Source organism: Mastomys coucha, unplaced genomic scaffold (genome assembly GCF_008632895.1).
Source record: "Mastomys coucha isolate ucsf_1 unplaced genomic scaffold, UCSF_Mcou_1 pScaffold9, whole genome shotgun sequence".
Classification (NCBI taxonomy): domain Eukaryota; kingdom Metazoa; phylum Chordata; class Mammalia; order Rodentia; family Muridae; genus Mastomys; species Mastomys coucha.
The window spans coordinates 3,373,414-3,396,580 of NW_022196915.1; positions in this window are offsets into that span (position 1 = coordinate 3,373,414).

A 23,167-nucleotide genomic window follows, 5' to 3' on the forward strand; every position below is an offset into this window, starting at 1 on the left:
GCTGTGGCTTCATCTTCTGTTTTCTTCTCTATTTTTATACCCTCATTTTTTTTAAAAAAAGACAAAAAATAAACCCTCCAACCTGCAATGTAGAGTTCCAGAAACAGAGCAGTCCGAGACACATAGGCAGGCCTGCTCTCTTAGAAGCAGAAAAATCCATCATGCAATCTGGGTTCCGCATTCTTGATTCTTGACTGAGGATAACCTAGTATGACTCAGTTTCCTCAAGGAAGAAAGAAAGCACATTTATTATCCACAGAGACACCCATAAATCAAGTCCTTCTTTAGTGTCTCTGAGAAACCAGAAAACGTTATTTATGGAAGTTAATTTATCAGCTAAAGCAATAATAACAGATTGCTCAGAAATGGCGTCAACATGGGCTGATGTGGGAGTCAGGCAGAACCAAGGGACAAGTCCTCTTCATGACTTTATGTATACTATCAGACACAGGGCCCAAACTTTAGCTTCTTAATTCTTCTTTTTACAATAATAGTTTCACAAAGCAAACCAGCTTAGACAAACATGGCTATTGAAACCTTATTTGGAAATGCGAGAAATACTTAACAGGGCTAAATTTTTGGATATTAATGTAGCATCCTGGACACTAAATTTAAATAAGTGGTACAACTGGGTATTGCTTATAAAGATGCCTGAAACTTAGCATTTGATTGGTGACATTTCCCTGAATGATGACAAGTGATGAAGGATAATCAGCAGCTGGCATCAGTGCATCCTGTCTGCTTACTTGGCTATATCCTGCTAAAACTTTTATGTCCAGATGTGCCCAGCATTTCTAGAGCAGCAATGTTATTTACTTGGTTTGCATATGTAAATTATCAACAAGCCATTCAAATAACATTTAGTCATTATTCGTTTTTGCTTTTCCTCACTGGTCCCCTGACCATAGTTTACTGAGCAAGAGGAGGAAGTTTAAATCTGGCAGCAGAACTTGCCAGATATGGAAGACCACTCTGCTCTAGGGAATCTAGAGTGGCTGTTTCTCTCTTTAGATAAACAAAGAAAACTTGCAGCTAGCTAGTCTCAAGAACCAAAGCCAAATCCACAAGAAGACACTTTAATATTATTATTTTTTATACTGATTGAATGCTCAGCCTCATCTTTCCAAGCTAAATTAATTTGTATAAATTTCCTCGCAGACCCAAACTTCCCTGAGTCACTATTCCCCTTTTGTGGCGGCGGTCTTAGAAACACCCTTAGTGTACAGAAGACCCCTGGAAGAGGCCAGGGTTCGTGTCTATACTGCCTGATGTGCACCTGAGCATTGTCTGACTATCCACCAGACAAGAAATGGCTGTGAGCACTCTCTCACTATCACTAACATTTATTCCTGTAGTTGCTACCCCTAGGTAGTGACATTATCAATGGCCTCTTAACATGGTAATTAGTCTGCAATGACAAACCCCATTATGAGCCACATTTTCTGGGATTCTGATCCTTGAATCCTCTGTCTCTGCATTAAAGAGGGCTCATGCTGTAGGCTGAATCAACAAAGTGTTGAGTGAGAGATGAGATGTATCAGATGTGGATTCAATTAAGATGAAAGGGTAGGTAGTCCTTAGGCCACAGCTCAGGAGCCCTGAGCTCAGACATAAGAAATCCACAAACTGTTCAGAAAGATCATCAGGAGAGGCAGGAAGCTAAGCCCTGAGACCCTTGTCAAGAGACAAAGAGCTGGTCCCAGTTTTCTGTTCATCTCTATATCCCTATAACAAGCCCACACCCACCAAGTTCCAGTTCTGGCCACCATCTTGCAGCAGTTGCTAATAGACTACAGCTCAACTATGACCAGCAAAAACATCAACACATTAAGTAGAACTCTATTACTTAACCCCCAAGTGGCACTCAGGATATTGCAAATTTTTGTTAAGTGCTCACTCTGAGCTCAAACTTTTGGAGTAGTTTGATACTTCATAATAAATAGGTAGAGGCAAGAGGGGAAAGACAGTTTTGCCTTCTGTTTTAAGCCCAAACTGACTAACACTTTTCTCTGCCCATTCCTTGCCCACTTTAACTTTTGACTATATATTTGACTACCACATATGACTAGTGTAAGAAAGCCCCTGCATGATATGTTAACTCTTCTTAATCCCATTTTTGGATCCATTATGTATAAGGCTATTTGTTTCCCTCCGCTCTCTGTCTCCATTAACTTCTTGGACAAAGCTCTTCATTCTCTTGTGCAGCCCCTGGGCACCTGTTCCTTACAAATGCCAGAGGCTGTCACCAGAGAAGCTACAGGTGGATCCTGCTGGCAGAGGGGTGTTCTGGCATAGCTGTACCTGCTCTCCTTGCTTACCCTGCCTACACACAGGGTTCCCTGCCAGGGCAGTGGCCTTTAGGCAGCCTGTGTTCCTGGTTGGGGGGGGGGAGAGTACTGATTAGGAGCAGCTTTGGTGTGGGAACATGCTGAATTTCACCCTAGGAGCTGCAGCCAGGGTGCCAAGAAACACCAGACTTAAAGGAGGCCTCCTTCAAAGCTTTCTAGGTGGGCAAGGGCAGGGCAAGGTCCTGGTGACATTCGGGTCTCAAGCACAATGCTTGACTTTCAGTTCCATGTCTATGCCTTCTTGATCTCTTAAATGTTTTACCCTGCAAATAACTCCTTCAGAGGTGCCAAGAATGTTCCAGAAGCATCTGCTACTACTGCCAGGGCCTTTCTTAAACTGTTCTACCTCAGCTGAAGGCATACTGGATTTCTATTTCTCTGCCAAGGCCATTTTGCCCCATGCCCCAAGTGTGGCAGGGTGGCCACAGACCAGAGTCTGCTGTGTGTTCTCTGAAGACCCAGCAGCAAGTTGCTCAGACAAAGATACTAGAAGGAAAAAGGGAGTTTGTTGACTGGTCTGATCAGTTTGTTACACACGTGTGGGGAACAATCACAATGAACTTCATTAAGATGTACAATTATAACACATTGACTACTGGTTTGAAAACACATTACAAATAAAATTTTCATTTTTGAAAAATAGAGTTTCATTGTCAGGATTTGAGAAATTTAAGAACTAATTTTTAAAAAAGTGACTCCTTGTGGGTTTTACTTTGCTCTGCAGACATTATTGATATAATGACAATATTTCATTAAGGCCTATAAATAAATTTTGATTTTTTTTCTCAGTTCTTACAATTTTTTATGGTTATATTCAAGAATTCCTTGTATTTGGAAAACATTCAGAGGTGAAAGAGGATTATGCTTGTACCATACTGGGCTCAGAACAATCACACATGGTAGAGAGAGTATGTCTAAAGAATGTGTTGTTATTTGTAAGTGTGTAACTGCAATAAGTTTTTAAAAATTAAAAACAAATAAGACTGGGGTCTTGGTTCCACAGAAGCTCTGTATGGAGAGCCTTTGGGAAAAATGCCTGGCTGTTGGTATTTATATAGTTTCCAGATAATTCCACTGTGTAGCTCAAGATGACAAATACTGTACAAACCCTGCCAATAGGGAGAGAAGAGAATGGAAAGGATTGAGGCTGGTGGACAGCGAGCTAGCTTTGGTACCTCAAGTTCAGTAGGAGGTAGACAGGTGTCAAAAGCAGATTTCCTAACACTTCTGCCTTAGTTAGGGTTTTACTACTGTGAACAGACACCATGACCAAGCCAACTCTTATAAGGACAACATTTAATTGGGGCTGACTTAACAAGTTCAGAGATCCAGTCCTTTATCATTAAGGCTGGAGCATGGCAGCATCCAGGCAGGCATGGCGCAGGAAGAGCTGAGAGTTCTACATCTTGATTTGAAGGCCACTAGGAGAAGACAGACTCCCATGTGGGTAGGAGGAGAGTCTCCTTGGCTAGCCCCGCAGGGACACACTTCCTCCAACAAGGCCACACCTCCTAAGAGTTCCACTCCCAGAGCCAACATAGTCACACTACTGCTCTGTCTCATATCTTTCCCCAGAGGTGTGGATACTCAACAATAGTGACCTGACAAACACCATCCATTTTGAAAAAAAAAAATCACAGTCATGGGAGCAGGGATGCCCTGTAACTTTAGAGAACGGGAAATACATAGTATCTATTCTCACCCGTCCATGGTGTAAAAGAGAATATAGTGGAATAGAATATGAGTGGGCTTGTGTGGGCCCTGCTGGTGAGACGCCCTGCCGGTCGCATACAGAATCCACCTCAATTTATGCGTGGGCAACTAGCCTACTACTTCAGAGCCAGCCAGATAAAAGCCACAAAGGCAGGAAGTAAGCTAGATAGACATGCTAGTTCGCACCTGCAAGTCCAGCCCTTGGAAAGCTGAGTCAGGATAATTGTCATGAATTTGAAGCCAGAGTGGGATGTAATGCATGTTTGGGGCTAGCCTGGCCTGCATAGCAAGCTCCAGGCCACCCTGAGCTACAGTGAGGTCCTCACTTAAAACAAAAACATAAAAACAAAAAGAAGATGAGAAGAAAGAATGATAAAAAAAACAAGAGAAAGAACTTTTTATAAAATTACTAAGTATAAAACTTTTAAAACCTGTTTCTGCTATCTCCTGCAAGTATCATGATGCACTTTATTTGCTATTTAATCTGATTCTAAAAATGAAATTTAGCTTTCTGGATAATTTGCATAAAGATTTCTGCTCATGTTTGTACCCTGCAATGCAAGTTTTAAGTGTAAATGAGGGAGAATTTAAGCTACATGCGCAATGACCTAAACAGCACAGTTGGCAGTTTGCAGTGGAGACATGCATATGGATTTCGAGGTTGACAGAACAGCAAGAATGCTGTACCACACCAGCCCAAAAGTTTGCATCTCCTTTGGGATATGCTCTGGTTCTTTTCCTGAGCTCTACCTCCTGGTTACTAATTTCTAAAGGAATACTAAAAGGAAAAGAACTTGCAGATGGCTTGTCTTCCTGATAATTTCCTGCCGAAATTCTACATTTCCTAGCTGCCCTTGTGGCCAGGCCAAGCAATTCCAGAAGGGAATGCACGTGCACATATGGGTGATGAACATTCGGTACCATGTCCCGCATAAGGTCAGAACAACCCTCTCTTTGTTTCCTTTTTCCATCTCTCTACTGCTGCTCTTTAATATATGGTGCCGAAGACTCAGGAGAGGAGATCTGAGCCTAGTGATGGCTCGAGCCCACCCATGGGTAAACCTCCCTGGCTCTCATACCTTCCCCATCCCCGAGCCCAAGAGGACCTAAGACGTCCACCTGTTTCTCTCAGGCAGCCTTTTCTTTTTACTTTTTGTCTCCACCCCTTACTTTTCACCTACTGTTTCTCTCCAACAGTCTGGCCTAGGCTGGAGACCATGCTGCTTGTGGCCAGAACATTCATACAATGAAGCAACAGTGGACAAGGTAACTCTGAAGCCCTGGTAGGTCTGGGAGCACACTGGAGCCTCCTTCTGTCTGTCTTACGATCTACTCAGTGGAAGTCACCAGAGAATTTCCACTCTGCTAGAAACTTTGGCTGAGATTCTGATTCTCGGAATTCCCCACTGGCCTACTAAATGCCCACAGAGGCTTCCACTGGCCCCTCAGTTTCTTAACCCTGGAATAGAAGAGACTGAGGATGCCTATTTACTTTCCAGTCCCATTTGTTCATTTTTGTGACTTACAGGGTCCTCAGAGTGGATATCACCCCTGTTTTATTCTTGATCCTGGGCTCCATCATGAGCTCCAAATTCTCCATCTAAAGTACACACCGTCATCCTGGCTGCAGGGTAATTGAATAGCTCCACTTGGGAGACCTCATACAGAGTTCAGTCATTCACCTTTCAGTCCAAATCTGGCCTCAATAAACATCGGACAAATGGTCACTACTGGCCCAAATTTAGAACTTTCCATTTTTAATATTTACACTAATTTAGGTAATTCCACAAGGCAGAAAACTAGCATACTCCGAGCCCCTTCCCCATAATCTCACAGTTCACTTTCAGTGTTCTCAAGGTCCTGGTTTACAACCATGTTCACAGTCACACTGCCAGCTGTTTCTGCTGGGTTCAAACTTGTACCTACTCCTAACTGAGATAGAACAGAAATCTTTTGCTTCCTGCTTTTGGCCTAGTTATGTTTCTGCCTCTCCAAGCCTGGAAAGAGCAGCTTGTACTTAACAGCTAAGAGGGAAACACATTTCAAGTTCCCTGCTTCCAACTGCAGATACACACGAACTGGCCATTGATGTGTCGATTGATGGATTCAGTCTTACAGAGACTCAAATGTCTTTGAGGTATGGATAATATTGAAAATTTGTTTCATGCTTGAAAGTAAAAGGCAGCTCAGGATGCCTAAGACCAAGTTCTCAGCACAAGGGAGATATATTTGCCCCAGAGGCACAGAGGGCAGGGAATCAGAGACAAAGATGGAAATGAAGGACAAGGGGAAGGGCAGGGAACAAGGGCGAGGAAGGAGGGGTATTTGTCCTGGAGGAAGAGTGGGTTCCCTTTGGATAGAGAAGAGACAGATGTAGCCCATAGGAAAATGACAGTTTATAAAGGTAAAAGGTGAAACCCCATGCTAGTATGAGGTGTTTAATTTTAATTGGTCATTGGGCTATTAATTGCTGGACTTCCATACTTTGAGAGCTGCATCTTGGTACTCAGCGTCAGGAGGAGGAAGTCAACAAATAAGGGAATAGACCTTGGGGGCTAGTTTCAAGAATGTAATCTAATGAGTTGTAGAAAGGCAGGAGGAATGGAGGAGAAGGGTTTGGCCTGCCAGAGCCATGCTTGCCACACTCAAGCTGGCCAGAGTCCCTTCCTGGCTGTTCTACTCTGTTGAAAAGCCTAGCTCTGGAGTTGGAATTTGGGCTGTCTGTTTCAGATCCATGCATGTTTGTTTAATATTTCCCTCCAAATAGATCAGAGTAACAACCTAACTTTGATGGGGAGACAGAGAACAAAATAGAACTTGCCAGGAAAAGACTTCGAGCTTCAGAACCAGAGAAAAGTAACCTATTTCCCTTCGAGGTTAGGAACAGCAAGGTGTCTCACTGAATACCGCCTCCTCTTCCTGGGCTCTGTATTGTCTTTAAAGCTTTGCTTTTGATGACAATTTAACTTTCTATATTTTAGGATTTTTAAGTTTATTAAGTACGATTTTTAAGGGTTCTATAGAATTTAAAGTTAACTTAAAATCTGTAACAAAAGGGTGATAATAACTACATAGATGTTGCCAGCCAGAGGCAACAATAAGAATGAGTTTTCTGGAATATGGAGTCAGGCGAAAATTGGCAAGCCATGTTTATGTTACCTTAATCCACGTGGAAGGTTCTTAAACAAAATTAGACAGCACTCAAATGTGATCACTCAGCCATCTTTCATTTAATCATCCCTTTGTTACAAGCCAACAGGTAGAATAGGTGAGGCAAAACCCCTCCCCCAAGTTCGTCAGCATGCCAGCCCAGTCAGCAGCTCCTTATTCGGTCTCTGGAGGTGGGACTTCCGATGTAACTAGAACCAGGAGAGAGGTGTGGCAAATAGCAGGAGGTGGCCAGAGAGGTGTGGTTATGAGAGGCAGGCAGGGTCAAGCAGGAGGGTTACACATAGATAATCTTAATTTGTTATAGCATACACATAAGTAACTAGGACCCAACTCTTGCTTAGGAAAAAGGTATGTACCTTGTAAGCTCACCTTGGAATACCATGTGGCTTGCCACCATCTTGGTTGGTAGCCTCATCAGGATGAAAACATGCTGTGTGACTTTACTATCATATTGGTTAGAGTGACTGTTCACGTGGTATTCATCTACTAACCATTGTATTCCTCCTTTGAGATTCAAAACTGGGTCATTAAAAAACTCTAAGATATTGTTGCTATTTTTGTTAAGCTTTAACTATTTGGAGAAACTGACTTATATAAAAAAGTGGAATTCTTTAAAACTACACTGTCAAAATGAAGTTCATATTCTCTCTGTGGACTGTATTTATGGTTTAATGTTTATTTTAATAGTAAAGGATCTTTAATTCATAATTATCTTTTTTAAAGCTCAAATTTAACATGGATAAAACTGAAAAACACTAATCCTATAAAAGGTACCAATTCATAAACTGTTAAAGATAATTAAAATATGCAAGCTAGTTCAATTAGTAATGCCCTTTTCCTTGGCTATTGCTAAGTACATATATAATTTATTTACAAAGGCAAGCTTATTGGGAGAGATCGGGAGAGATCGGTCTATCTTACTCATTATATAGATTCTTTCTGTATATGTTGTCAAAATTAATCCTGAAGCAAATAACTCAAAACAAGTTTAAACTAAATTTGGTTTACTTAATGTAGAATAACATTTAAATCAGGTATATAACGTTGGTTATGAAAATTTGAATGCTTGAGTAAAATGGATTAAATTTATAATACTCTTGCATGGCAGGAAACCCCCCGGCTCAAGAAACCCCCTTAGATGGAGCACAATTTAGTTCCCTTAGATGGAGCGCAAGTTTCTTGGATGGAGTACCATCCCACCAGAGTAACTTCCATGTTAACCTCACTACAGGACATGAATGCATGGAAAAAATACCTGTTGAAAGTCTGCTCATTCTGCCTCTGGCTGCATAGGCCTGACCAGCTCCAATCATGCAGAATAAGCCAGAAAGAAGCTCCTTATAGATTACTCCTCATGTCTCACATAGCAGGGGGTGTATTCTCAGCAGAGGTCTCTGTCTACACCCACATCTTAAATGTCTCAAACAGCAGAAAGTCAAATAGCAATGACTCTGCCCTCCATGTCTCCTGAACTGACTTCTAAGAAGACCGTGAACAAGGAACCTTGTACCTTTTACCTGACTGCTGTGAGAGCTGCATACTCGTTTGATTGGCCATGCTCTTTACCCTGGCATTCGATTCTTCCTCTTAAATCTAAGCCCAGGGTCCACCCTCTAGTTACCCTATTCCCTGATTAAAATAGGATGCCAGATACTGTCATACGACTCACAGCTTTGGGAACTCATTTAGAATAACCAATAGGTGTCTATAGCAGTTGGTTTTGTATCTGTAGAGTCAACAACTGATTCTATTCAATGGTGATACCCCAAGCTCCCCGATTCTGTAGGAAGATATGACTTAAATAAAGGAGATTTTCTCCAACCTGAACTTACCTATGGTGCTTTGAGAATATAATCTGGTCTCTACCCAGATAGAGAGCCAAGACTCTGGCTCTTACCTTGAAGCCTACAGGATAAGATGATCTTTGGCAGTGAAGTAAAGTGTCTGAGTGAAAAAGAGACATCACTGTTCTCCAAGAGCTGAGCTATGATTTCTAAGAAATTCAAAAAGCCAATATTTGTTAAAACATTTAATTTGGTTATTTTACTTTACAAATCATGCCTCTAAACAGTCTATTTTTTTTTAAATAAAATGATGTGAAGAAACTTGCTTACTGCTGTCAGAATGTAGTGACACACCTAGAGATATGTCCAAAACCGAAAGAACTAAAGAGTTAGTTTTAGCCTTCCTTGTTAGTTTACTCTACATTACATATAGATTATTCATTATAGGGCTGGCATAACTGACTGCTTTCATCTTTCTTCTGTTGGTTGAGTATTTGGAATGAAAACTTTATAATTTTTAAAAGGTTCTAATAGGGTTAATTTTAGAAAACTTTGTAGAAATGAATCATTTACTCTTCACATGGCAGTCAGTGAACAGGATGGTCTAGAGTATTCTGAAGAAGTGCCTGTTAAGAAGAAAGCAATACAATGCTTCTGGGAGTATTTTTACATTGAAAATTAAGAATTATTTCTTTTGGGAGATTACAACTTAGAATTACATTGTTTCTTTATGTAGACTTAAAATATATTCACTGTGTATAGGTATAACAATTTAATATTAACAAAATATGTATTAAGCTATGCTTTCAAATATATTATATGATCATTTAAGGTAATTGTCCCAGCTTTTAAAATTATATCCCATCAAATTGTTTATAACAAAAAATAATGTTTTACTTGAGATACTCTGCTTTTGCTCATTAAATTATAGCTGGTATTGGTATATTTGAAGCAAATATAAAATATCACCTGTGGAAACAATGAATATTAGACACTTTTGTCAGATTTGGTCCTGCCTTTAACTGACTTCTTTTATAAAGCACCCAGATCCTCATTCCTTATGCAGGAGCCTGATTAGCAAATTGCTGATTGCAGTCACCTTTTCCTTGTACATGGTCCTGCCAATTGTACAGTGACTATATTTAATTCATGTTAACCTTAATGTAAAGGTCTTCCTCACGTAACTTTGTCTCTTAATGTCCTCCACAAAGTTGCATGGTAATTACCTCCCGACTTACTTTCTGGACCTTTGTCAACTGCTAAGTTTTGTTATGGCCCCTTGGATGGACTCTCTTTTGAAGCATTCTAACCATTGCTCCCCTGGTCATACTTCTGCCACCCACAAACCAGTTACTAAAAGACTGATGCCCTCAAACCTCTAAAAGTCTTTGAGTGATCTCAAAAAGAAACTAATGGGACATAGCTCATTCCTCTTCTTGCCACCCTGGACAAAGTTTTCAAGACTCTGACCTAAGACAACTGGACTAAAATTAATTAATTTTATTAATTAGTAAATAATAAACCAATCAATTAATCACTTCACCTCTCTGTTTCACCAGCTCAGACCAGCTTCACACCCTTCAGGACCAGCTTGACCCCTTGACTACTGCAGAATTTCAAACTTAAAAGGAACTAGACTCAATTGCTGCTAAGAATGGGATTTGTGACTTTCATTGGAAATGAAATGGGGCCTAATGACATAGGGACCAGACAAAAAGCTGCTTCCATTTCTCTCCCTCTCTGGCTCCTCCTTGTGATCTCTTTTTCCTCATTACCTAGAGCCATCAGGACACAAGAACCAAAAAACAGCTGGGGACAGGATCTTGCAGGTTTCTGTCTGCACCCCAGAGATGACCTTGTACCACAGTTCTCCATACCAAATTCCTCCCAAAAAGAACTGATCTCCCAGGAGTACTGAAATAAGAGGCATGCAGGAGGGACAAGCCACAGTCAGTGACAGCAAGACCAGAGGTACTCAGTAGGTGAAAGGCAAGGGCAATAACTTAAGCAACAGAAACCAAGGCTACTTGGCATCATCAGAACCCAGTTCTCCTACCACAGTAAGCTCTGGTTACTCCAACATACCAGAAAAGCAAGACTCTGATTTAAACATCATATCTCATGATGATGATAGGGGACTTTAAGAAGGACATAAATAACTTCCTTAAAAAATACACAAAGAAACAGGTAAACAAGTAGAAGCCCTTAAAGAGGAAACATAGAAATCCCTTAAAGAATTACAGGAAAACACAACTAACCAGGTGAAGGACCTGAATAAAACCATCCAGGATCTAAAAATGGAAATAGAAACAATAAAGAAATCACAGAAGGAGACAACCCTGGAGATAGAAAATCTAGGAAAAAGGAGTCATAGTTGTAAGCATCACAAACAAAATACAAGAGATAGAAGAGAGAATATCAACTGCAGAAGATACTGTAGAAAACATTGACCCAACAGTCAAAGAAAATACAAAATGCAAAAAGCTCCTAACCCAAAACATCCAGGAAACCCAGGACACAAAAGACCAAACCTAAAGATGATATAGAAGAGACTGAATATTCTCAACTTAAAGGGACAGTAAATATCTTCAACAAAATTATAGAAGAAAACTTCCCTAACCTAAAGAAAGAGATGCCCATAAACATACAAGAAGCCTACAGAACTCTAAATCGATTGGACCAGAAAAGAAATTCCCACTGTCATATAATAGTCATAACACTAAATGCACAAAACAGAATTTAGAACTCAGAATTTAAAATTCTTTCTAAAGAATTTTAAAGGCAGAAAGAGAAAAAGGTCAAGTAACATATAAAGGCAGACCTATCAGAATTATACCAGACTGCTCCACAGGGACATCGAAAGCTAGAAGATCCCGGGCAGATCTCATACAGATCCTAAGAGAACATAAATGCCAGCTCAGACCACTATACCCAGTGAAACTCTCAGTTACCATAGATGGAGAAACCAAGATATTCCACAATGAAACCAAATTTATACAATATTATTCCACAAATCCAGCCCTACAAAGGGTAATAGATGGAAAATGCCAACACAAGGAGGGAAACTATGCAAGAAAGTATTCTTCTTTCAACAAACCCAAAAGAAGATATCCACACAAACATAATTCTGCCTCTAACATTGATTTACTCAATTCCCTAATAAAAAGACATAGACTAACAGACTGGACACTTAAACAGGACCCAGCATTTTGCTGCAAACAAGAAACACACCTCAGGGTCAAAGACAAACACTGCCTTAGAGTAAAGGCCTGGAAAACTATTTTCCAAGCAAATTGTACCAAGAAACAAGCTGGAGTAGCCATTCTAATATCAGATAAAATTGACTTTCAACCAAAAGTCATCAAAAAAGATAAGGAAGGACACTTCATATTCATCAAAGGAGAAATCTACCAAGATGAACTCTCAGTTCTGAACTTCTATGCTCCAAATGCAAGGGTACCCACTTTCATAAAAGAAACTTTACTAAAGCTCAAAGCACACATTGCAACTCATACAATAATTGTAGGCGACTTCAACACTCCACTTTCATCAATGGACAGATCAGGGAAACACAAACTAAACACAGACACTGTGAAACTAACAGAAGTTTTGGACCGAATGGATTTAACAGATATTTAGAGAACATTTCATTCTAAATCAAGAGAATATATCTTCTCCTCAGCACCTCATGGTACCTTCTCCAAAACTGACCATATAATTGGTCACAAAACAGACCTCAACAGATATAAGAAGATTGAAATAATCCCATGCCTCTTATAAGATCACTGTGGATTGAGGCTGTTCTTCAAGAACAACAACAACAACAAAAAAAAAAAAAAAAACAGAAAGCCCATATACACATGGTAGCTGAACAGCATTCTACTCAATGATAACTTGGTGAAGGTAGAAATACAGAAAGAAATTAATGATTTTTTAGAATTCAATGAAAATAAAGGTAAAACATGCCCAAACTTATGGAACTTGGTAAAAGCAGTGTTAAGAGGAAAACTCATTGCTCTGAGTACCTCCAAAAAGAAACTGGAGAGAGCATATACTAGCAGCTTATCAGGACACCTGAAAGCTCTGGAACTAAAAGAAGCAAATATGAGCAGGGTAGAGGTGGCACATGCCTTTAATCTCAGCACTTGGGAGGCAAAGGCAGGCAGATTTCTGTGTTTGAGGCCAGCCTGGTCTACAGAGTGAGTTCCAGGACAACCAGGATACAGAGAGAAACCCTACCTCGAAAAAACAAGCCAAACAAACAAACAAACAAACAAAAAACCCAAAAACATAAAAAGAAGAAGAAGAAGCAAATATCCTCAAGAGGAATAGACAGCAGCAAAAAAAATCAAAGTCAACCAAGGAAAGAATCAAAATCAACCAAATAGAAACAAAAAGAACTATACAAGAATTCAAGAAAACAAGGAGCTGGCTCTTTGAAAAAATCAACAGGATAGATAAACCTTTAGCCAGACTAAACAGAGGACACAGAGACAGTATCCAAATTAACAAAATCAGAAATGAAAAGGGAGAGATAACAAGAGAAAATGAGGAAATTAAAAAAAAATCATCAGATCCTATTACAAAAGTCTATATTCAACAAAGTTGGGATGAAATGGAAAATTTTCTAGACAGATACCAAATAGAAAATTTAAATCAGGATCAGTTAAACCACCTAAACAGTCCCATAACCCCTAAAGAAATAAGCAGTCATTAATAGTCTCCCAACCAAGAAAAGCCCAGGACCAAATGGGTTTAGTGCAGAACTCTCTCAGACCTTAAATGAAGACCTAATACCAATATTCTTCAAACTATTTCACAAAATAGAAACAGAAGGAACACTACTCAATTTGTTCTATGCCACAATTAAACTGATACTAAAACCTCAAAAAGACAAAGCAAAGAAAGAGAACTTTAGACCAATTTCCTTTATGAATATGGATGCAAAAATACTCAGTAAAATTCTTAAAACTGAATCCAAGAATACATCAAAATGATTATCCACCATGATTAAGTAGGCTTCATCCCATAGATGCAGGTAATGTTCAATATATGGAAATCCATCGATGTAATCGACTACAAAAACAAACTCAAAGAAAAAAAACCACATGATCATTTCATTAGATGTTGAGAAAGTGTTTAACAAATCTCAACATCTCTTCATGTTAAAAGACTTGGAAAGATCAGGAATTCAAGGCCCATAGGTAAACATAGTAAAAGCAATATACAGAAAACCAATAGCCAACATCAAACTAAATAGAGAGAAACTTGAAGCAATCCCACTAAAATCAGGGACAAGACAAGGCTACCCTCTCTCTCCATATCTATTCAATATAGTACTTGAATTTCTAGCTAGACCAATTAGACAAAAAAAGGAAAAATTGGAAAGGAGGAAGTCAAAATACCACTATTTGCAGATGATATGATAATATACTTAAGTGACCCCAAAAACTACACCAGAGAACTCCTACAGCTGATAAACAATTTCAGCAAAGTGGCTGGATATAAAATTATCTCAAACAAATCAGATGTCTTTCTACACTCAAAGGATAAACAGGTTGAGAAAGAAATTGGGGAAATGACACCCTTCATAATAGTCACAAATAACATAAAGAATATTGGTGTGACTCTAAATAAACAAGTGAGAGATTGGTATGACAAGAACTTCAAGTCTTTGAAGAAAGAAATCGAAGACCTCAGAAGATGGAAAGATCTCCCATGCTCATGGATTGGCAGGATTAATACAGTAAAAATGGCCAGATTGCTAAAAGCAGTCTACAGATTCAATATATCCCCATCAAAAGTCCAACTTAATTCTTCATAGAGTTAAAAGGAGTAATTCTCAAATTCATTTGGAATAACAAAAACCCAGGATAGCAAAAACTATTTTCAACAATAAAAGAACTTCTGGGGGTATCATCATCCCTGACCTCAAGCTGTACTACAGAGCAATAGTGATAAAAACTGCATGGTATTGGTACAGAGACAGGCAAATAGATCAATGGAATAGAACTGAAGACCCAGAAATGAAACCACACACCTATGGTCATTAAATCTTTGACAAAGGAGCTAAAACCATCCAGTGGAAAAAAGACACATTTTCAACAAATGGTGCTGGTTCTACAGCAGGTCAACCTGTAGAAGAATGCAAATTGATCCATTCTTAAGTCCCTGTTCAAAGCTCATGTCCAAATGGATCAAGGACCTGAACATAAAATCAGATACATTGAATCTAATAAAAAAAGGAAGAAAAAAAGAAAGAAAATGGGGAAAAGTCTCAAACATGTGAGCACAGGGCAAAAGTTCCTGAACAGAAAACCAATGAATGGTTTGTGCTCTAAGATCAAGAATTGACCAATGGGACCTCATAAAATTGCAAAGCTTTTGTAAGGCAAAGGATACTGTTAATAGGACAAAAAGGCAACCAACAGTTTGGGAAAAGATCTTTACCAATCGTACATCTGATAGAGGGCTACTATCCAATACATACAAAGAACTCAAGAAGTTAGACTCCAGAGAATCAAATAACCCTATTAAAAAATGGGGAACAGAGCTAAACAGAAAAACAAAAAACAAACAAACAAACAAACAAAAAAAAAACAAAAAGAGAGAATTCTCACCTGAGAAAACTCGAAGGACTGAGAAACACCTAAAGAAATGTTCAACATCCTTAGTCATCAGGGAAATGCAAATTAAATCAACCCTGAGATTCCACCTCACACCAGTCAGAATGTCTAAGATCAAAAACTCATGTGACAGCAGATGTTGGAGAGGTTGTGGAGAAAAGAGGAACACTCCTCCACTGCTGGTGAGATTGCAAGCTGGTACAACCACTCTGGAAATCAGTCTGGTGGTTCCTCAGAAATTTGGACATAGTACTACCTGAGGACCCAGCTATACCACTCCTGGGCATATACCCCAAAGATGCTCCAATATGTATAAGGGCACATGCTCCACTATCTTCATAGCAGCCTTATTTATAATAGCCAGAAGTTGAAAAGAACCCAGATGTCCCTCAACAGAGGAATGGATACAGAAAATGTGGTACATTTACACAGTGGAATACTACACAGCTATTAAAAATAATGACTTCATGAAATTCACAGGCAAATAGCTAGAATTTGAGAATATCATCCTGAGTGAGGTAACTAAGTCACAAAGGAAAAAACAGGGTATGTAGTCACTGATAAGTGGATATTAGCCCAATACCCAAGATTCAATTCACAGACCATATGAAGCCTAAAAAGAAGGAAGATCAAAATGTGGATGCTTCAGTGCTTTTTAGAAGGGTGGACAAAATACTCACAGGAAAAAATATGGAGACAAAGTGTGGAACAGAGACTGAAGGAAAGACTTCCAGAGACTGCCCCACTTGGGATCCCTTCCCATATACAGCTACCAAACCTATACATTATTGTGGATGCAGGGATATGCTTGCTTATGGAAACCTGATATGGCTGTCTCCTGAGAGGCTCTGCCAGACCCTAGCAAAGACAGGGGTGGAAGCTCGAAGCTAATCATTGGACTGAGCTCGGGGTCCCTGATAGAGGAGTTGGAGAAGAGCTAAAGGAGTTTTTAGCTCCATGGAAGGAAAGCAACAGTGTCAACAGGCCAGACCCCCTGGAGCTCCCATGGACTGGACCAACAACCAAAGAATACACATGAAACGACCCATGGTGCTGGCTACATATGTGGCAGATGATGGGCTTATTGGTTATCAGTGGGAGAAGAGGTCCTTGGGTCTGAGGGTGTTCTATGCCCCAGTGTAGGGGAATGCCAGGGCAGGAAGATGAGAGTGGGTGGGTAGGCGAACACCCTCACAGAAGCATGGGGTGGGGGAATAGGATAGGGGGTTCCCAAAGGGGAGACCTAGAAAGGGGAAAACATTTGAAATGTAAGTAAAGAAAATATCCAATCAAAAAAGAAAAAAGAAAAAAAGAAAGAATGAGAACACAGACACATTAGGTTCTGTCCCTGCTGTCTACTTCTGAACCTTTGCTGTCCCAGCTGGCCCCTATGGAGCCTATGAGATGTTCTTTGACATTTCTGCCCCCTTGCTGGCCCTTCTGGGCATGTCTGTTTCTATCCACTTGTAATGTAATTGGGAAAGACCCCAGGCCAAAGGTAGCTTGCATTCTGGAATCTATAGTGTCTATTGTGTTCCTAGTTGCAGAATAACTCCTGAGCCACACTTGTGACCAATAGGAGAGTTTGGTCCTCTTTGCAGTGTGGAGATCTTCTCAGAAAGTGTCTAGACAAAAGCACTGTCTAAGTAGAACCATGCAGAAGGAAGCAAACCAGTCCTATAAAGAAGGTGACTGAAACCGTGCCATTTACACCTGGGCTTGTAGTAAAATATGACTGAATCCAAATAAATTTCATTTCTCTTTCAATACACATTCTTATAAAATTCAGTAATTTTTGTTATTAATAGTATATTTTGATATTTTTTAGCTCTCTAAGTAGCCAGATTTCTTTTAAATGCAGAGTGCACAGATATACTTCAGTTTGTGCAAATTCAAATATATTTGAGATATTTTTATGTACTTTAATTAACCAGAAGCAATGTGAAAAACCATATTGGCTGAGAGCAATTTTTATTTTAATTTTTCTAGTAGAGTCTACTGAAGAAATACTTCTCTCTTAAAGACTGCGCTGGAGTGGCTGTGCCTGGTAAAGCAACTCCCATATGTAAATGTGGCACAGGGTTGGATGGTGAAAACTTTAGAATTTTTAGATGGTTATTCACTTGTACAGTTGTGCTTCATACAAGAACAGAAGAAAACCCTGGTGATGTAAACCTGTGAGGAATTGTCTTTCTTGGCGTTCTCCCAGGAGAGTGGAATTCAGAGGACTTGACTCTTACAAGGAAGTCCAAGGACTAATGCGTGCTAAATATGCACATTGCCACTGAGCTGTGCTCAGTTCAAATGAGAAGCACATAGCACCAAGAAGAAAAGGCACAGGAGCAAGTACAAGAGGAGAAAGGCTGTGAGTTCATGAAGGAAGCTGCCACCCCAGAGGTGCCGTGAACACCCTCCTCGGGAGTTCACTTCCCATTTTCCAGCTGTTTCTTCTTATTTCTACATTTGGAACAGAGAGCAGGAGCAGAATGGCTACTCAGTGCTGGACCTTCCTGCTTCTCCACCGGTAAACAAGTGCAGGACAACAAGGCATGAGAATAAAGCCATGCAATGTAAGTCCACAAACTCTATATGATGTACAAATGTGGCCCCGCGAAACAGATCAATATGTCCTGTGAATATCACTGAGCATGCAGAGGAAGCTCACTCACTTGCTATTGCAGAGAGTAGAGGAGCTTTTCACATCAGATGCCAGGCATCAAAAACCATGGCTGCCCAAATGAGAACTATTTTAACATATAGTCAATGTAACGGGGTATAGCTGCTAGAGTCGTATCCTAAACGGCACCCGGAGCAAGCATTGGAAAAAGGATAGTGTCCTAAAAGATAGGGCTCAACCTCATGACAGTGACTGAGTTGTGACTGGGGGGTTTTGCAGTCCAGTTAGGGTTAGAGCACGTGGTACTGTAGCCAAAACATGGTCCTTCCCAGTAACAGCACAGGGGAAAGCAGAAAAGTCTTGGAAACTTACTTTCTTACTCCACGTATATGAGAAATTCCAACACGTTGCAGTCTAACACATACAACCCACTCAGTGTGGTAACACGAATAAGGACAACAGACCTCTGCTTACAGATGTCACGTACATATAAAGAGCTCAGAAACTGCTACCACATTTTTTTTTTTTTATTTTTCTTCAAAACAGCTTTTGTTCATTCTTTGACAAATTTCATACATGGAAGTGATCTATCTTGAAAACTTCCAGCTCAACTCTCCACTCTCCACAAACAACACTAACACGTTTCAGCACTCACTTCCTGCCACCCAGCCCTGTGTGAGGCTCTGAGTCCAGTAGTTTTTGCCTGCTGGTCTTATGCAGGTGATCACGGCTGCACTGAATTCATGAATGTAGCGGCTATCCCACGTCCCGTCCCAGTCCTCCTCATCCTCCCTTCAACTGCTTCTCTTCTTTTGACTCTCTTCTAGGCTGCGCCTTGAGCCTTTCAAAAGGGGGTGATGTGGCTGTCAGTCTTAGAGATAGGCACTCTTAATGAGTCTTTTTGTGAACTGTTGCCCATTGTAGAAAGGCGTTTCTCTGGCCAAAGCTATGGGCAGAGCTGATCTATAGATATAAGCATAAATATTTAGAAGAGAGTTTGTAAACAGTAGTGGATTTCTCCCTAGGGCTTATGGATTCACAATCCATGAAGTTTCTTTTTTTTTTTTTTAAACAAGGTTTACTGTACCAGGCATATATTTCCATCTGTAGAGTATGTCTCAATTTTATTTTTTAAAAAGTGATTGGCTGCCCTTATAACCTTTGTGCTACCACTGCCCTAGTGGGCATATTTTTGCTTAGCAAGTCATTATTGTAGCATGATGGGCTGGCCACTCATCACCATCACTCTTACAATAAGAAAAATCTGAGCAACAGCAACAGAGTCAGTGACTTATCCTGGTTCTGTCAGAACACAGCCTTACTAACCTACTCGCCACCCTGGAGAGAGGAATGACCCTGCCAAGGATGGGAGAATCTTCTGGCTTCACAAACTAGTCAAAACTCAGAAGCGGCTACAACAATAATAACTGGAGGCTGTGAAAACCATCCTGAGAGTAGGGATGTGGCGACTACCTTGCTTTTTAGTCAGTTTTACCATCAAGAACCTCATGGTATTCTCACAGGAAAGATCTGGTAGGCACCTCCCCATGCTCTAAAAAGATGAAGGAGGAAGAATAACTTTTGGGAAATGCCTTAAGCATTCTCTAGAACAAAGTTCTGTCCTCTAAGGAAATACACATCATGGGAGTTTTCTTCCAGTACAAAGAGGTCTCTGACTGCATCTGTCCTCTGGGTCTAAATGAGGCAGAGGTGAGGTGACATCTGGCGATGGCAAGGCCAAATTTACAATCCCATTCAAATAAGAAAGAATTTTATCTAACCATAAAATTACAGGCACCTCCCCTCTTCTACAGCCTTTTGAATATCACCAAAACTCTAGTGGAAGAATAAATTAAAATCAAAAGAGCCCACTCAAAACACCCAAAAGAGGAGCTATTAGGGAAACGCAAAGGCAACAGAAGATCAAAAACCATGACAGAATTTGAGACATTTGGCCACTATAGGTACATACACCCAACATGAACTCAGACTCAGCTTCAAGCAAGATTAACATAAAACCTCGCATTAATTCCAGCTTACCGCAATGCCTATTAAATGACATACTATGTCTGGCTTCCAACAAAATAGTAGAGCACATATCAGAAAGCAAGAAAATCTGTCTAAAGAAACAAGGCAAACACCGCATTGGGGTCAGATACGACACAGGTTTTAGAAAACCTGTTTCAGACAGGGAAACTTAAGCCAGATGTGATTAATATGTTAAGAGAACTAGTGGGAGAAAGTTAGACATAAGAGAATAAATAGCTGATGCAAACAGAAACACAAATTCTAAAAGTCAAAAGGAAAATGCTAAAAATAAACGGCCAGAGATAAAGAGCACAGAATTTCCTTGGCAGGTCCATCAGTAGGATGAACATAACAAAAGAAGTAATTGCTGAGCCTGAAGATGAGTCAATGGAAACTTTGCAAATTGAAACACAAAGAGAAAAAGGAATTTTCAAAAAGCAACAACAAACCACCAACATGCTGTCTAAAAAATTCTTGAACACATTTAAGAGGCATTAACATCATTTAATTGGAAAATCAGGGAGGGGGTGCAAGAAAAACAAACATTTCAAGGGACAGTACATGAGAATTTTCCAAAATGTTAGTCACTGATCTATAAATTCAAGAAAATATGCCAAGCAAGATGACTATGAAATTATCAACACACACACATACCACACATGCACCCACATGGCAACCACATACACACATACATACACACCAAACATGCACCCACATGGTAACCACACACACGCACACACACACACACACACACACCACATGCACCCACATGGCAATCACACACATACATACACACTACACACACACACACACACATACCATACATGCACCCACATGGCAACCACACACACACACACACACACACACACACACACACATATACACCACACATGCACCCACATGGCAACCACACACACACATATACACCACACATGCACCCACATGGCTACCACACACATGCACACACACACTGCACATGCACCCACATGGCAACTACACACATGAAAACATACACATACATACACACACACACACACACACCACATGTACCCACATGGCAACCACACACATACACCCACATGGCAACCATACACATGCACACATGCTCAATAGAGACCAGAAAAGCAGAAAAGGAAGACTGAAGCAAATCCAGAAGTCCAGACGTGCAGTGAATGAACCATCCATCACTAAATGATGAGCATCCCCTCTGAGAAACAAGGTAGGGTGTCTCTCATCACGCAAGCAAGCATCAGTGGAGAGAATATGCAGAAACTAGAGGATCTGCTCTACCATCTTATGATGCAAGCAGCAGATGAGGAGAACCTGAGCCATCAATGGGTTATACAGCTAAGAAGTACACTCTGGAATAACCATTAACAGATTAGCATAGGAGATGCAAAATCCAACATCATAGTCATCAAGCATTGTGGTACCAGGTCCCAGATAAGCTCTTACCTGGCCTGGAAGCTGTATGTGAGTGACAGAAACTGAGTGTATACCTTGAAGCCTTGTGATTGGCCAGCTAGACTGATAGCTCACTTCCTATGTCTCACACCAGCTTCTGCGGGTGTCCTTTAAAAGTCCTTTAAAAGCTCACAGATAGCTTGATGGTAACTTACTTCCTGGGAGCCCTTCTATATAAGTTTCCCCCTCTCTCTCTCTCTCTCTTCTCTCTCTCTCTCTCTCTCTCTCTCTCTCTCTCTCTCTCTCTCTCTCTCTCTCTCTCTCTCTCTCTCTTTCTCTCTCTCTCCATATATATATATATCATATATATATGATATATATATGTGATATATCTATATATATATCACATCTGTATCAAACCTCTCACTAAAATTTACCTTCTGTATTGTCTGAATTTCATTCTTCTTCAATTTCTTGAGACAAGAACTCAGAAGCCAGTTCTAGGGTAGCTCTTGGGCCTCTAAGCCCTAAGCACTAAGCCAGTCTCACCAAGAATCCAATGAGAATCCATTGAACAGAAAATCAAAAACAAACATTTCCTGTGCCAGTCAGGGTTCCCCTCCTGAGCTATACCACAAGCCATTTATTATATGCCATACATGTGTGTGTGTTCTACTTTTGTAACTATGACAACACAGAGTCCTGGTTTCCATCTGCATCACTACAGATATGTGAATAGCACATGATGCTGCAGCACCGTGGATGACTCTATCATAATAGCATGTGGCTGCTGTGATACATAACAGCATGCTATGATTAGCAAATTGTCATCATATGGTAATCCCTATTCCAACCATTAAAGTTAAAGTAATAAAGATCACTTTAACTGTAAATGGTCTCAGTGCATCAATTAAATCGCAAGAAGTTGTGATGCAGAATTAAAGAAACAAGTTCTACATTGTGTATGAAAACTCACTTTACATAAAGACTCAGGTTAACAGTGTAAAGATCACAATGCTACCACACAGTACTACTACACAATGCTAACACATGGTACTACTACACAATGCTAACACACAGTACTAACACACCATGCAAACATACAATGCTAACACACAAAGCTAACACACAATGAATACTAACATTAAGCGTAAGAAAGCCAGAGCAGCTATATTAATTTCCGACAGGACAGGCTTCAAAAAATAAAAAAATTATTAGAAATAAAGACCAATGTTATATGATGAAAAAAGAATTAATTATTTTAGAAAATGTCTCTATCAATATTTTTAAGAAAACTATGATTTTATCAACTAATGTACAAAACATCTTTCACAATCCAAATTTACATTCATAGTAAGGACTCTCCCCAGACTAGCACTGATGTAAACCCATCCAGTTCCCTGAAGAGCCTCTAATAAGTCCTCATAGCTGACATCAGGATAAACACTATGAAGCTAAAGAGGCTTACCCCCAGCA